Raw genomic sequence first — 16588 nt, forward strand, 5'->3', positions numbered from 1 at the left:
GGGTTTCAATGGGTTCCTCTGGGATTTCTGTCTTTTGCCTACGATGATGGTGAAGGAGTCTCTGCCAGACTCAACTTCCTATGCTGCATTTTTGTCCACGTGCGTCACTGACATTGACCACGGAACCTCTAAATTCTGCTGCTCAGCACGTGATGCTGCTCTTGCTGTGTGTATTGTTCAGGGTGGTTTGAAACCACTTATGGTTTCGGGAATGGATTGCACCGCAGCAACACATGGAACCACATCTGAGAGCACAGAGATGCCCTCTGCTATCATCAATCATACTTCCTCCTTTAGTTGCCCCTCACCACCATGGCAGCCTGTTATGATACCATATAAGGTAAGTCCTATGAACTAGGTTACTTCCTGTGCAACAAATGTCCATTCAAAACACTAGAGCAGGGTGCACTCCAATATCTTGACAAGTGTCTTAAATAGCATAGAATTCACACCCGCCATCCAGTTTGCTAACCTTGATGCCTGTCTGCTCACCTGCACTAATCTGTTTCTATGCTGATTTTCCAAAACCAACAGTCCTTTATTTGTGGAGGTTGTCTCTCGGGGTCTGAGGAAGACTAAACATTGTGCAGTCATCTGTGGATAAGCGTGTGGCTTCGGAGACTGAAGGCGGAAGCACACATGTGGTTGCAGGTTGGACATAGAATGGCGGATGTTGGAACAGGTGCATACACAGCTTTGTGGCGTCAATCTCGTGCTGCTGCAAGGTGCTGATTTCGGTCATCGTCAAGGTCAGATGCAGCTTTACTGGTCAGGGCGCGCCATGCAGCCCTGTCGGCTGCGGACTCCTCAAGTTGTCGAGGCTGGAGGTCTGCCCATTTGATGTACGATTTCAAATTGGGGCTTTGAATCTTTGAATCTTTTTTTGGGGTGGCACTGATAGGCAGCTGCCTGGGGATTCTTGTTTCACCCATGAGGATTACATGGCCAGTCCAGCATAGCTGGGCCTGTAGGATCCTTGCCTCAATGCTTGTGCTGTTGTCTCTGTCAAAGACTTCCTGGTTGGTGATTAGGTCCTGCCATCGAATCCTCATGATCGACTGCAGAGAGCACATGTGAAACTGCTCCAGCTGTTTGATGTGCCTGTGGTACAGGGTCCAGGTTTTGCAGCCGTACAGGAGAGAGGTGAGGACCACAGCCTTGTACACCTTGAGCTTGGTTGAAAGTTGAATGTCCTTGTGCTCCAGAACCTTGACACGGAGTTTCCCGAGTGCCTGACTGGCTCTCTGGATCCTTGCTATGATCCCTTTGTCAAGGGATCCGTCACTGGAGATGGTGCTTCCTAGATACTTGAAGCTCTCCACATTCTTCAGGACAGTGCTGTCGACGGTGATGCATGGCTGAGGAGGGTGACTGTTTGGTGCAGGCTGTAGGAGAACTTCTGTCTTACTGAGGCTGATTGTCAGGCTGAACAGCTTTGAGGCTGCGGAGAACTTGTCGACAATCATCTGCAGGCGGTTCTCCTGGTGGGCCATGAGGGCACAGTCATCAGCAAACAGGGCTTCAGTGATTCACAGTCCTTTGTTTAAAATGAGCTGTAACCCTCATATGCTGGGCAACACGCTGACAGCAGCATTTAATAAAACATCCGATGTGCCGACGCTACTAACCCGATTCAAAGCATGATACCAGCATTACAAGCAGATCCTGAAGACCTGATCAAGAAAGACTCAGATCACCTTTAGACAACTTTCAGCTCTCAAAGGTGCTTGAAACATATTGAAGGCGAGCTGCAGTGAACACAGCAGTGCATCTTTAGATACACCGCAGCACAGAAAATGTGAATGTGCAGGATGTCAGCTGTGGGTATATCTGATTTCCCAGCCTGCCATGTATTCAGTACTGAGTGCAAGGCCATTCCATAAGATGCAGAATTGGAGGATGGGTAATGTTGGTACCTCCTTCTGCTTCAGTCACACTTATAGCAAACAAATTAATTTGAATACAGTTGTTGACTTCAACAGAGTCATTCAGCTTCACTCAACCCAACATGAAAAGTTCCTGCAAACTATGGGCTCGTTTTCAAGGACTCTTCATGTTCTCTATTTTTACTGCTTATATATTTACTATTATATTGTTTTGTGATTAAATTATGTTTGTAACCCCTGGGTCACCTCAGGCATCGCTCAAACTCGTTCTAGTCTAGGGGGAGCAGCCTTCGGCCCCGCCAAACTGGGTAATCAGCTGGTGTGGATGCTGTGTGATGTCCCCGCCTCGCCCAACAAACAGACAGTACACCTTATGCGATTAAATGAGTACAATTTATAAAGATTACTATAACTAAGCGATTACTAATGATACAGTATATATGAATAAGAGAAAAAAAAGAAAAGGCGCCAAACTTATCAAAGTCCAAACCACTTCGTGCACAACCGTTGGAGCTCAATTACTGAAGTCTTCTGGCCACCATTCGATCCCCTCCGACTTCCTCGACCCGCCTCCTGGGACCCCCACGGTGGTCGACCAGTCGCTCCACACTCCTCTGTCTCCGTCTTCTCTCATCACCGAAAACCTTGGGCCGGGGACCGTCGCCCAGCTTCCAGCATCCCGTCCTCTCTCTCTCACTCCATCGCCCCGACTCCCCAAAATCCCGCCAACTATCAGTTTACAGTCCCAAACAAGCTTCCAGCACTTATCATAACAAAGACGCTAGCATTCCTACTATTAACACAGGCGCCAGCATTCCTACTTTTAACAAAACAAAGATGCCATTTTGATTACATACATAGTAACAAAGAAAAAGAAAAAAAACCCCGTTACACTCTCCCCCCACCAAATAAAAGTCATGTCCTCATGACTATTAGATAACTCGTCACCTTTCCTGCCAACACACCATAACCCAAACACCAGCAGTGACATCTCCTCCCCACACAGTAAACCTCACGCCCTGTTCCTTAGGCGCTATATAGGCCAACTATCTGGGCGTTCCCAAACCCTTCTGAGACCTCCGTACCCCCCTCACCTAAACCCTTAGGCTAGGACACAGCTGGGGATACCTTGGGTCCACTACCAACTCCTCTTTCAACCTCTCACTCATGCCCCACACTGCACACAGCTAACCCTCCCCACTACACCTGACTCAGTGGAAGAAGGGCCAAAGGTCTCTTCCTCAATCGAGGGAAAGTCAGCAAAAGGCAGCATGTACCACACATCCAGCACATCAGCCTTCGAATCCGTATTCTTCCTCATTTATTTGATCAGTAGCTGCTGTTTGATCTTCTCCAAACGGAAACGCGTGGCCTGCACTGCTCCTGCAGTCTCTTCAGCCTCCTGCAATTGAGATTATCATCTTCTCTGGCCCCTGGCTCAGCAGTTCTGACTCCTGCATCCCAGCCATCTCAATCTGGAATGCAGTTACTCCAACAGCTTCTTCCACCCCGACCTGAAAAGCAGCAGTTAAAGATTGGTCACCCTCCAGTTCAGTATTCACTGCACTTCTCTCCAGCTTTTTTTCTCCTCATGACTTCTTCCAGATCAACCTTCAGGTTTTGCACTTCATTTGAACTGTCGATGGTCATCTTCAGGTTCCCTTCAAGCTACCGCTTACCCCTTCCAAGATTTGTCCGCAATTTCTTCACCTCCGCAAACTCCCTTCTCCAGGCTCTGTTCGCTGTGGCCCTCAGTCAAACAACTTTCTTCGTTCTCTCCAACTTGTAAGTCTTTCAAATGGTTCCAGATCACTCTCTCCGGTCTCTCAGTCTTCATTTCAAACTTGATTCCGTAGAGACAGACACTCACGAGCTGCGACCTTCGCCAGCTCTGGCACGTGTCCAGAAAACACTTTAACTCTGTAGTTCTCAGCCGCTCCTACAACGACCTCACTTCCTATTCTCCTGAGGCAAATCCAAATACCAGGAGATCATCCACATACGTCAAAATTCCAAACGCCTCCACACCCCCTGGTCTTCCACATGCCCTGCAGGAAGGTTGCAAGGGCTCCGGAGATACCCTGTGGTATCTTTTCGGACCGGAAAGACTCCTAGGAAACTTTTAACTGCCGTCTTCTCCTTGGCGGCCTCACTCATCGGGATCTGGCAACATCCACTCCTCAGATCCAGCACCTTAAACCTCTTCGCACCACTCAGATAGGCCATCGCCTCTACGGCCCAATATAATCCACACACACGCTGCCTACGTCTGCCACGCTGTAGGGGCCAGTCGCCGCAACCTCTGCCTCACCGAGGTGTCTTCAGCAGTCAACTCCCCTCCCTGGTGGTATTTCGCAGCGTCCATTAAGAGGGTCTCACCCTCAGATACTCCTCCAGGCCATACCACCACCGTCTCTGGTTTGAATTCGGTATCGGCCCAATGCTGCTACACACGTCCGCACAAGTAGCTCGAAACTCTGGGTGCATCGATAATGCCTCCAAACAGCGCTCACCCGCCTCCTCCGGGCAGGCCCCCAAGCGCACCAACAGGATATTGGTTCTCTCCATAACCGAAACGCTGCCCGTCTCAACAGTGTCCGGACACATCAGCATTAACGATTCACGAACCTCAGTCACCTCCACATTTGCCTCTAAGAACTCCATTTTCACTGACCAACAACCGTCGTCTTTATAATCACCGGCACTGGTACCCCAAATCTCCAGTGCCGTCAATGTCATCAAGGGTAAAGGCTTCCAAAAACGGTTATAAAACAAACTGTACAGCAACTTAACTGGTGCCCCGGTGCCGAGGATGGCTTTAACTTGACTTCCATCCATCCGTAACAACACCTGAGTGCGTGGTCCCTCTAAGCCTTCAGGAATAGGGTCTGTTCCTTGCGGGAGTCCCTTGGTACATTGCTGGGAACGTGTTCCCCCAGAGACCCCAAGCCATTCCCCCACTGGGCCTCCTCTAAGTTTCCCGACACCTCTCAGATCAACGGAACAACTGATCCGCTTGACAGATCCCCCTGTCTCCGCAAGCAATTTATCTGCCCTCCTAACCAAAAGGGATACCCTAAAAACTTCCCACCAATCTCCTGCCACGGATATGATAAGCCCCCCAGCTGCGGCATTTGACTTCCAGTCGAACCACACGCATTTTCCCACACTTTCCCAGAACTGGCAGCTGTCACTTCGAGATAATTGCGCCCGACAGTTCTAACAACGCTACCAGCCCGCCTACTCAAACTTTCAACCAATCCCTGTCGCTTTCCCTCAGCCAAGCACTGCCACTCACCCAACAACTGAGAGGTCTGCTCCGCCCCTTTAGGGCTGGACGTTATTCCAACAACCGGGCGGAGCCCACCATAGCTGAAACATCCCAACCTGTCACTCCTCACTCTCCAAACAGTACGGACAACCCATGGTACCACCACCATTTCGTCAGCGCTAGTCGGAACTCGAACAACGACCCCCGGGCTACCAACAGCAGCCACCCCACTCAACACACATGCAGAGATAACCGGCAATCGCACACCCACAAACGCACACCAGCTCTTCGCCGCAGACACAATTCAAAGAGGGCGATCACACAGCTTCCACAGAAATCAATCCCGGACCAGCACCCCACAATGTAACCCCCTGGGTCGCCTCAGGCTCGCTCAGCTCGTTCTAGTCTAGGGGGAGCAGCCTTCGGCCCCGCCAAACTGGGTAATCAGCTGGTGTGGATGCTGTGTGATGTCCCCGCCTCGCCCAACAAACAGACAGTACACCTTATGCGATTAAATGAGTACAATTTATAAAGATTACTATAACTAAGCGATTACTAATGATACAGTATATATGAATAAGAGAAAAAAAAAGAAAAGGCGCCAAACTTATCAAAGTCCAAACCACTTCGTGCACAACCGTTGGAGCTCAATTACTGAAGTCTTCTGGCCACCATTCGATCCCCTCCGACTTCCTCGACCCGCCTCCTGGGACCCCCACGGTGGTCGACCAGTCGCTCCACACTCCTCTGTCTCCGTCTTCTCTCATCACCGAAAACCTTGGGCCGGGGACCGTCGCCCAGCTTCCAGCATCCCGTCCTCTCTCTCTCACTCCATCGCCCCGACTCCCCAAAATCCCGCCAACAATCAGTTTACAGTCCCAAACAAGCTTCCAGCACTTATCATAACAAAGACGCTAGCATTCCTACTATTAACAAAACAAAGACGCCATTTTGATTACATACACAGTAACAAAGAAAAAGAAAAAAAACCCCGTTACATGTTATTCTGATAATTTTCTACTTTCAATTTTTCTTTCATCTATTTCAAAATATCCCTGAAAATGGGACTAAAAACAATGAAGATGATGTTGAGAGACATCCTAAGATGCACTGGGACACTTCATCAGTGATGTAACCTGGGGTCATCGGGTGTTTTGACATCAGACACACTTGCCCAGAGGACCCAGCTAGGGTTAAAGTTATAGAGTCATTGAAAAGTACAGCACAGAAGTAGGCTCTTCAGTCCATCTAGTCCGTACTGAACCATTTAAACTGCCTACTCCCATTGACCTATATCGGGACCATAGCCCTACATGTCTCTAATATTCATGTATCTACCCAGACTTCAAAATGCTGAAATCGAGTTGCAATGCACCGCTTCCAGTGGCATCCCCTTCCAAACTCTCATGACCCTCTGACTGGAGAAATTTCCTTTCATGTTCCCCTTAAACTTTTCACCTTTCACCTTAACCTTTGGCCTTTGGTTGTAGTCCCACCCAACTTCAGTGGAAAAAAAGCCTGCTTGCATTTACTCTATCGATACCCCTCATAATTTCTATGAAACCCCCTTCAAATCTTCCACATTCTCAGGAATAAAGTCCTAACCTATTCAACCTTTCCTTATACTTCAGGTCCTCCAGGCCCGGCACTAACCTTGTAAATTATCTCTGTACTCTTTCAGACTTATTTACATCTTTCTTGTAGGACAGTGACCAAAACTGCACACAATGCTCCAAATTAGGCCTCACCAGTATCTTATACAACTTCAACATAACATCCTATCTCCTGTACTCAATACTTGGATTTATGAAGGCCATTGTACCAAAAGCTTTATTTATGATCCTAATTACCTGTGATGCCATTTTCAATAATTTTGGACTTGTATTCCCAGATCCCTTTGCTCTACCACACTCTTCAGACCTACCTTGACTGCTCCTACTGAAGTGCAACTCCTCACAATAGTCTGCATTAAATTCCATCTGCCATTTTTCAACCCTTTTTTTTTTAGCAGGACCGGATTCAACTGCAAGCCATGATAGCCTCCCTCGCTGTCCATTATGCCCCCAATCTTGGCATCATCCACAAAGTTGCTGATCCAATTAACCAGATTATTGATTTGGATGATAAACAACAATGGACCCAGCACCGATCCCTGCAGCACTTCACTAGTCACAGGCCTCCAGTCAGAGAGGCAACCACTATCACTCTCTGTCTTCTTCCACAAATCCAATGTCTAATCCAATTTGCTACCTCACCTTAAATGCTGAGCAACTGAATCTACTTGACCAACCACCTATGCAGAAACTTGTCTTGCTAAAGTCCATATAGACAGCATCCATTGCCTTGCCTTCATCAACTTTCCTGGTAACTTACTTGAAAAACTATGTAAGATAGGTTAGACATAACCTACCATGCACAAAGCCATGCTAACTATCCTTAATCAGTCCAGGTTTATCCAAGTGCTTATATATCCGGTCCCTCACAATACCTTCCACTACCTTTCCCACTACTGATGTAAGGCTCACCAACCTGTAATTGCCCGGTTTATTTTTGAACCTTTCTTGAACAGCAGAACAACATTGGCTATCCTCTAGTCCTCTGATACCTCACCTGTCGCTGTCTATCTCTGCTAGGGCCCCAGCAATTTCTGCACTTGCCTCTCGCAGTATCCAAGGGATCACCCTGTCAGACCCTGGGGATTTATCCACCCTAATTTGCCTCAAAACAGCAAACACCTTCTTCTCAGTAATCTGTATAGGGTCCATGAAGTTGTTGCTTTGGCCTACTCCATAGAGTCTGCGTCAGTCTCCTAAGTAAATACAGATGCAAAAAATGAATTTAAGGTCTCCCCGACCTCTTTTGGCTCCACCCATGTATTACCATTCTGATCTTCCAGAGGACCAATTTTGTCCTTTGAAATCCTTTTACTCTTAACATTTTAATAGAATCCCTTAGGATTCTCCTTCACCTTCTCGGATAGGTCAGCCTCATGGCTTCATTTAGCCCTCCTGATTTCCTCTTAAGTGACCAATTAACCTACCAACCTGTATGTTTTTGGCCTGTAAGAGAAAACTGGGGCACTTGGAAGACACCCATGCCATCATGGGGACAATGTATAAATTCCTTACAAGCAGCGGAGGGAATTGAACCCAGGTCGCCTCTACGGTAAACTTTTGTGCTAACCACTATGCTACCATAACAGACACATACATGCTTTGTGCTCTCAAAATTTCACTTTTGAGGGCCTAACACTTACCAAGTACACTTTTGCCAGAAAACAACCTGTCCCAATCCACACTTGCCAGATCCTTTCTGATACCACAATTTAGAATCTCAACCCATGGATCACACCTATCTTTTTGCATATTTACTTTGAAACTAATGGCATTGTGATCACTGGATATAAAGTGTTCCCCTACACAAACTTCTGTCACCTGCCCTATCTCATTTCCTAAAAGCAGATTGTACTCTCTCCCTTTGGGACTTCTCAGTACCGATAAAGGAAACTTTCCTGAGCACATTTGACCAACTTGATCCCATCTAGTTTTTGACAATTTGGGAGTCCCAGTCAATATGTGGAAAGTTAAAATTACCAACTATAACAACCTTATGTTTCTTGCAACAATCCGTGACCTCTCTGCAAATTTGTTCCTTTAGATTCCTTAGATTGATGGGCAGTCTGTAAAATAGTCCTATTAATATGCTCAAACCTTTCTTATTTCTCAGTTCAAGCCATAAAGCCTCACTCAACAAGTTCTCCAGTCTGTCCTGACTGAGCACTGCCGTGACATTTTCCTGGCTATTAATGCCACCTTCCCCCCGCTCGGTCGTGTCTCAAACTGCTGAACTCTGGAATATGGAGCTGCCAGTTCTGCAACCAATGGCTACAGTTTCTTATTTCCAGATGTTGATCCTGAGCTCATCTGCCTTTCGTACAATACTTCTTGCACTGAAATATGCGCATCTCAGGACATTAGTTGCACCATGTTCATCCTTTTGGTTCTTGACTTTACCTGAGATCTTACCAACATCTGTCTGCACAACCTCTTCACTAACTGTTCAGGTGCTCTGGTTCCCACCCCTTGAAATGCTACTTTAAACACCGCTGTGTAGCACTATCAAACTTTTCCACTAGGATATTAGTCCTCCTCCAGTTCAGGTGCAAACTGTCCCTTCTGTACAGGTCCCCCCTTCCCTGGAAGAGAGTGTAATGATCCAAAAATCATATGCCCTCTCTCCTTAGTCACGTGTTAAGCTGTATCATCTCTCTGTTGCTGTCCTCACTATCATGTGGTTTGGGTAGCAATTCTGAGATCTCAACCCTTGTGGTCCTGCTCTTTAACTTACACCTTACTCCCTGAACTCCCTTTGCAGAACCTCATCACTCTTCCTGCCTATGCCATTGGTACCTACATGGATCACGACCTCTGGCTGTTCACTCTTCTACTTACGAATGTTGAGGACTCGATCCAAGATGTCCCAGACCCTGGCACATGGGAGGTAACGTACCATCCAGGAATCTCATTCTCGTCCACAGAACATGCTTTCTGTTCCCCAACCTAATGAATCCCCTACCACCACAGTGTCCTCTTCTCCCTCTTCTCCCCCCTTCAGTACCAGAGACCTGACTGCTGTGACTTTCCTCTACTAGGTCTTCCCCCTCCTTCCTGTCCCAACAATATCCAAAGTGATATACCTGTTGTTGAGGGGGATGGCCACAGGGACACTGTACAGGTTCATTAACCCCTTTCCCCTAACCGATTTCCACCCAGTTTCCTGTGTCCTGCACCCTGGGTGTAATTTCCTCTCTATATGTCCTATCTATCACCCCTCAACCTACCAAATGATCCGGAGTTCATCCATTTTCAGCTCAAACTCCTTAACGCAGAGCGTTAGAAGCTGCAGATGGATGCACTTCTCACAGGTGTAGTCATCAGGGACCCTGGGGATCTCCCTGCCTTCCCACTGGAGCATTCCACTGTCTTGCTTGGCATCTGTACTGCTCCTAACTGAGGAACGATAAAGAAGGAAAAACTGTGAGGGAGAAAAATAAAACTCTACCTACAGCTTTTTTGCCTTCTGTCACTCAAGCCTCTCCTCACTGAAACCTCGAAGAAATAAAGCCTCAAAAACTAAACTCCAATGATGCCCGCTCCAACAATGGCCACTCTGCTTGCCCCTGCCTTCCTTTAATTTGCCAATCTATCCCAAATGCTGATTGGGCACTGCTCAAAGCTCTAAACTGCCACAAGTCCTTGTCTTTTCTACTCAGTGGATAGGCTCTGGCTTGAGAGCAGCAGCATTGGTCCACGGGTCACTCAGCTCACTCAGCTGCATCTCTGATGGGATGGTCCTGATGGTTCTTCTCTTTCCAAGCCCTGTAATGCCTAAGAGAGAGTAGGTTCTCATACACAGTGAACAGCCAGTAAAAATATCAAAGGGAAGTAGGGCAGTTCGTGGGTGCATCGTAGATTCCACATCCTGTGGACTAGTTGGCCTGCTTAGTCTGCAACTTCTTGTAGAAGGCTGCATCATTATTGCTAACAATGTGCTGGGAACCATGTGATTGCAAAGACCGAGAACAACCATAGGACCACAGTGTGTGGTAAATAAGAGGTCAGGCTTGGGTATGTGTGATCTGACTCAATGTGTTTGATAATCAGAGATACTTAAAATAGTTCAAATAATCTTCAATAATTAAGATGCTAAAAATAATATTAATCACTATAATTAAGAATTTTATAGTCCTAGAAATTAATTAGGACCTTTACAGAAAAGTAACACGAAGATGAGTCGTGTGCCTATAATTCCTGTTTTTCGAAACAAACAAATCCATTTACTTGCTAGCCATGGCTGATGTAAAGTTAAAGGGCTAGATAAAATGGCCTGTCTCCTGAGCTCAACATGTCAAAGTTCTGCTACTTAACTAGGCAGCAGTGTGGATGTTCAAACGTGCTGGTACTTGACCTCCAGTTCAACTCTGATTCTGCATTTCTGATGAAGGCTGTGTTTGGAACAGTCAGCTAAAGGTAGGTTCTTATATGGACCATTTACTTGATGTCTGTGCTGCAATTTAAATTCACTAAGCCAGGTCCCAAAGGGCTGGCAAGTGGCTAATGTTGTACTTCTACTTAAGAAGGGAACAAGAGAAATACACCAGTCAGTCTCATGTCAGCTGTAGGGAAATTGCTGGAGAAAATTCTTAGGGATAGGATATATGAGTATATGGAGGCAAATGGCCTTGTGTGGGGCAGCTCATGTCTTACCAACTTGGTTGTGTTTTTTGACAAGGTGACGGGAGAGATTGATGAGGGTAGGACTGTGGATGTTATCTACATGGATTTTAGTGATGTGTTTGACAAAGCCCCTCATGGGAGGCTAGTCCAGAAGTTTAAGATGCATGGGATCCACTGTGAATTGGCTGTTTGGATTCCGAACTGGTTTGTGTATAGAAGATAGAGGGTAATGGTTGAAGGGACTAATTCAAGCTGGACGTCTGTTATTAGTAGAGTACTGCAGGGATCTGTGCTGCTAGTGATTTATATAAATGATCTGGATGAAAATGTAAATGGGTGGGTGAGTAAATTTGCAGATGATACCAGGATTGGTGGAGTTGTGGATAGTGTAGAAGACTGGCAAAGAATACAGATCAGTTCCATAGATGGGCTGAGAAATGGCAGATGGAGTTGAACCCAGATCAATGTGAGGTGTAGCACCTCAGTAGGGCAAATGCAAGGAGACAGTACACTGTTAAGGGCAAGATCCTTAGCAGTGTTGCTGAGCAGAGAGATCTTGGGGTCCAAGGTTATAACTCCATGTAGTTGGCTACACAGGTCAATACGGTGGTTAAGAAGGTTTATGGAATGCTTGCTTTTATTAGTCAAGGCATTGAAATCAAAATTCAAGAGGTTATGTTGTAACTTTATAAAACTCTGGTTAGGTCACATCTGGAGTATTACATACAGTTCTGGTTGCCCCACTATAGGAAGGATTTTGAGGCTTTGGAGAGGGTGCAGAAGAGTTTTACCAGGATGTTGCCTAGATTAGAGGGCATATGCTATCACAAGAGGTTGGATAAACTTGGATTGTTTTCTCTGGAGTGTCGGAGGCTGAGGGGAGATCTGACAGAGGTTTACAAGATTAGGAGAAGCATAGGTAGAGTGGACAGAGAGTATCTGTTGCCCAAGGCTGAAATCTCTAATGCCAGAGGGCACACATTGAAGGCAAGAAAGAGTAGATTCAAGGGGAATATGAAAGGTAAGTTTTTTACTCAGAGAGTCATGAATGCTTAGAATGCACTGCCTGGTATGGTGTGGAGGCAAATACATTAGAGGCTTTTAAGAGACATTTAGATAGGCCCATGAGTATGAGGAAGGTGGAGGGTTTAGACATTGTGTAGGTTTGGGTTTTCTTTTTAATTGACTTTTTTTGTAGGCCAAAGGGCCTGTTCCATTGCTGTACTGTTCTATGCTTTATGTTCTAAACAGCCACTTCAGCACCACGTTCTCTGCAGGGAATATGGGTTCTGTGTGAACAGAAGCATCACTGGCATATTTCTTCAAGCAATCATATTAATTCCTTATTGAGGCATGCTGTCCTGCTGAATACTTGCCCATTAGAATGTATAATCCATGCTAAATCATGTAAAGAAAATTTAAAATGGATTGGGAAAAAAACCCTAGATTAACTAATAAGTAAGGCAGGAAGATAAAAAAAATGTTTTCTTTCAGCAACTGTAACACCAGAAAGGATGTTTGGAACCACTTAAGTATCATCACTGTGCTAAAAGTATGTTACTTTTTAACAGGCGTTTCCTCAAGTAATTAGTAGAAGCACCAAAACCTTACACCATTCCTGTATATAAATGGTGGATCTCTCTGCAGTGTGCCAGTGGAGGAACAGGGTAATTCAACGGAATTTCAAAACGTTACGTATCCCGTAACTGGATCACTTACCAGCAAAGATAGAGAGGTCCACTGAAGTCTGATGGTACCATTTTTAAACGTTTTTATTTATAAAGGGGCACAAAAGGAAGGTTAATACAAACATTCAGATACCATAAGTCGTCAATACTCAATCTAAAGCGCAGGTATAGTAATGATCAATCAGAAATAAGCTCTATCGTTGTCTAGGGGATAATATCTTGTCCATTTGGAAAAATATAACAGTCATTCAAAAGTCTGAGTTTCCTGTGTTGGAGAGAGAGAGAGAGATTGGTGAGAAAAGGAACACTTGCCCAGGTCCTTATGAAGCAAAGCTGTGGAATCAGGAGAGCAGGCTTTCCTGTTGTTAGTTAAAAGTGATTGTCCGTGATTCCAGCCACAGACTCCCGATTCGGAATCTAACGCATGTGGCTTCCTTCAAAATGGCTTCCCGCTACGACGGGATCGCTATCGTGTCTCCTTGGTGCGTCTAAAGGGGTCGTCCCCCCCAGACCCTCCTTTATACTTCCTCACGGGATAGCAGGTGTCAATCTCTCTCTCAACCAGCCCACTTTGCCCGAGGGCTTTACACGTGGTCTTCATGAGACAATGGTCAGGGTTGCTTTATTCTGCATCCCCGGACGTGGTATTCAGCATGTCTCTCTCTCTCTCCCATTTCCGGTGTCTATTCAGCACGTCTCTCTCTCTCTTGGGTCATTGACCCCCCCCCTTCACTAGGGCTCTTGCAGTTCTCGCAAAGGAGGGGGCTGGTATCATAACAAAAAGTTCAAAGTAAATTTGTTATCAAAGTACATATATGCCACCATTTACAATGCTGAGATTTATTTTTGTGAGCAAATTCAATAAATCCATAGAATAATAACCATAACAGAATCAATGAAAGACCACGCCAATTTCTATGTTCAACTGGTGTGTAAAAGACAACAGACTATGCAAGTACAAAAAGTAATAACAATAATAAAGAAGCAATAAATATTGAGAACATGGGATGAAGAGTCCGGTTTGTAATTTCTTCTTTACTGGAAAATCAATAAAAAAAAGTTTGAAAATGAAAATGAAAAAATGAAAGTGAGTCCATTAGTTGTGGGATCATTTCAATGATGGGGCAAGTGAAGTTGAGTGAAATAAATCCTTTTGGTCCAAGAGCCTGATGGTTGAGGGGTTCTAACTGTCCCTTAATCTTGAAGCTCCTGTACCTTCTTCCTGATGATTGCAGTGAGAAGAGAGGATGTCCTGGGTGGTGGGATCCCGGATGATGAGTGCTGCTTTCCTGCAACAATGCTCCATATACTGTAGATTTGCTCAGTGCTGGGGAGAGCTTCACTGGTGATGAACTACTCTTTGTTTCACTACTTCTTGTAGAATTTTCCGTTTAAGGACATTGGTTTCTTCATACCAGGCTGTGATACATTCACTACACATCCACAGAAGTTTGCCGAAGTTTTGGATGTCATGTCAAATCTTTGAAAACTCCTTAGGAAGTAGAGATGTTGCTGGGCTTTCTTTGTAATTACACTTATGCACCAGTCTCAGGACAGATCCTCCAAAGTAATAACAACAAAGGAATTTAAAGTTGCTGCCCCTCTCCACCTCTGATCCTCCAATGAGGGCTGACTCATGGACCTCTGGTTTCCTCCTCCTGATGCCAATAATCAGCTTCTTGGTCTTGCTGACATTGAGTAAGAGGTTGTTGTATTGGCACCACTCAGCCAGATTTTTAATGTAGCCCCTATCTGCAGATTCATTATCATCTATGACAGTGGCCTATCGGCAAACCCCAAAGAGGAAATTCATGAATTTATACTGTTCAAAATAAGACTATATGCCAATAAGACATGGGAGAATAATTAGGCCTTTTAGCCTATCAATTCTGCTTCAATCATGGCTGAATTATTATCCTTCTGAACCCCTTCTTCCCTTCTTTTGCCTTCTCCCATATCCTCTGATGCCCTTATTAATCAAGAATCAACTATCTCCATTTTAACTATACTCAATGACTTGGCCTTTATAGCTATCTGTGACAATGAATTCCACAGATTCACCAGCCTCTGGCTGAAAGAAACTCCCAGATGTCCACTGTATGGGATAACTGGCAGTAGCGGTGAGGTACCGGTAGGCAAAGGGACATATTCCCTCTAATTAATTATTAAATGTATTAGGGATATTTAAGTTTGCATGTACAGTATATTTCTAATTTGTGTGTATTTAATAGGTTTTTTTTAGGAGTAGTCCTGCAATTACTTTCAATCGGTGGCTTTAAAGGACCAAGGCTCTTGGATAAAGAAATTTGATTTCTTCATTCCTATGGTTATGTGTGAACACTAAAGTTTCCTGTCTTGTCATCATGGTGAACTGAAACTAAATGTGAATGGGTAACTGTGAAAAGATTATGCAGTCATGATAGAACTAGAAATGCGCACTGAACTCGTGTATGCAACCCAGTTAAACACTGACATTTTGAAACTGCTGTACAAGTTGATCATCCTTGTCAGAAGGCGTGATACTTGCCAAAAGACTCTGCATGAAATGTGTGTGGTTTCTGTGTGTATTTATTAGACTGGGAGTACATTGAGGTAGAGGGGGACAGTGGGCGCATAGCCCAGACAATGACCAGTGAACAACTTAAGTACATAAGTTATCCACATGTAAACAGTATTTAAAATTTCAAAGAGTCAAATTTGATTGCTCTGCACACCTAACATCCCTGCAATAATTAACACATCTGTAAAAATTAGGCTTTGTATATATCAGTGCAAATATATTCATAGAATTAGTATGGTAAGTTTATGCCATTCTTTTGCAAACTGACACCTCAGCTACCCAGATTTTATGACAGAATTGACAGCACAGTAAGGGGGTCTTGTCGACCCATATCATCCACGCTGGTCCCAACACCTATCTATTCTGTTCTTGTTTGTTCAAACTGAGCCTGTATTCCTCTACTCCTTTCCTAAGTATCTGTCCAAATGGCTCTCAAACATTTTAATCCTAGCCAAAGAATTAGAATCAGAATCAGGTTTAATATCACTGGCATATGTTGTGAAATTTGTTGTCTATGCAGCAGCAGTACAATGCAATGCAAAGTTACAGAAAAATGTGAATTACAGTGTATACATAATAGTTAAATTTAAAAAAAGTAGTACAAGAATAATAATTAAAAAGAGTAGTGAGGCAGTGTTCATGGATTCAATGTGCATTCAGAAATAAGATGGCAGAGGGGAAGAAGCTGTTCCTGAATTGTTGAGTGTGTGTCTTCAGGCTTCTGTACTTCTTTCCTAATGGTACTAATGAGTGCAAGGCATGCCCTGGGTGAAAGGGGTCTTTAATGATGGATACTGCCGTTCTGAGACATCCTTCCTTGATGATGTCCTGGATACTGCAGAGGTCAGTGCTCATGATGGAGCTGACAAAGTTTACAACTCTCTCCAGCTTATTTCGATCCTGTGCAGTAACCACCAACCCCCCCCCCCCCCCCAAACGCCATACCA

The sequence above is a fragment of the Hemitrygon akajei genome, chromosome 3, assembly GCF_048418815.1.
Source record: "Hemitrygon akajei chromosome 3, sHemAka1.3, whole genome shotgun sequence".
NCBI lineage: Eukaryota > Metazoa > Chordata > Chondrichthyes > Myliobatiformes > Dasyatidae > Hemitrygon > Hemitrygon akajei.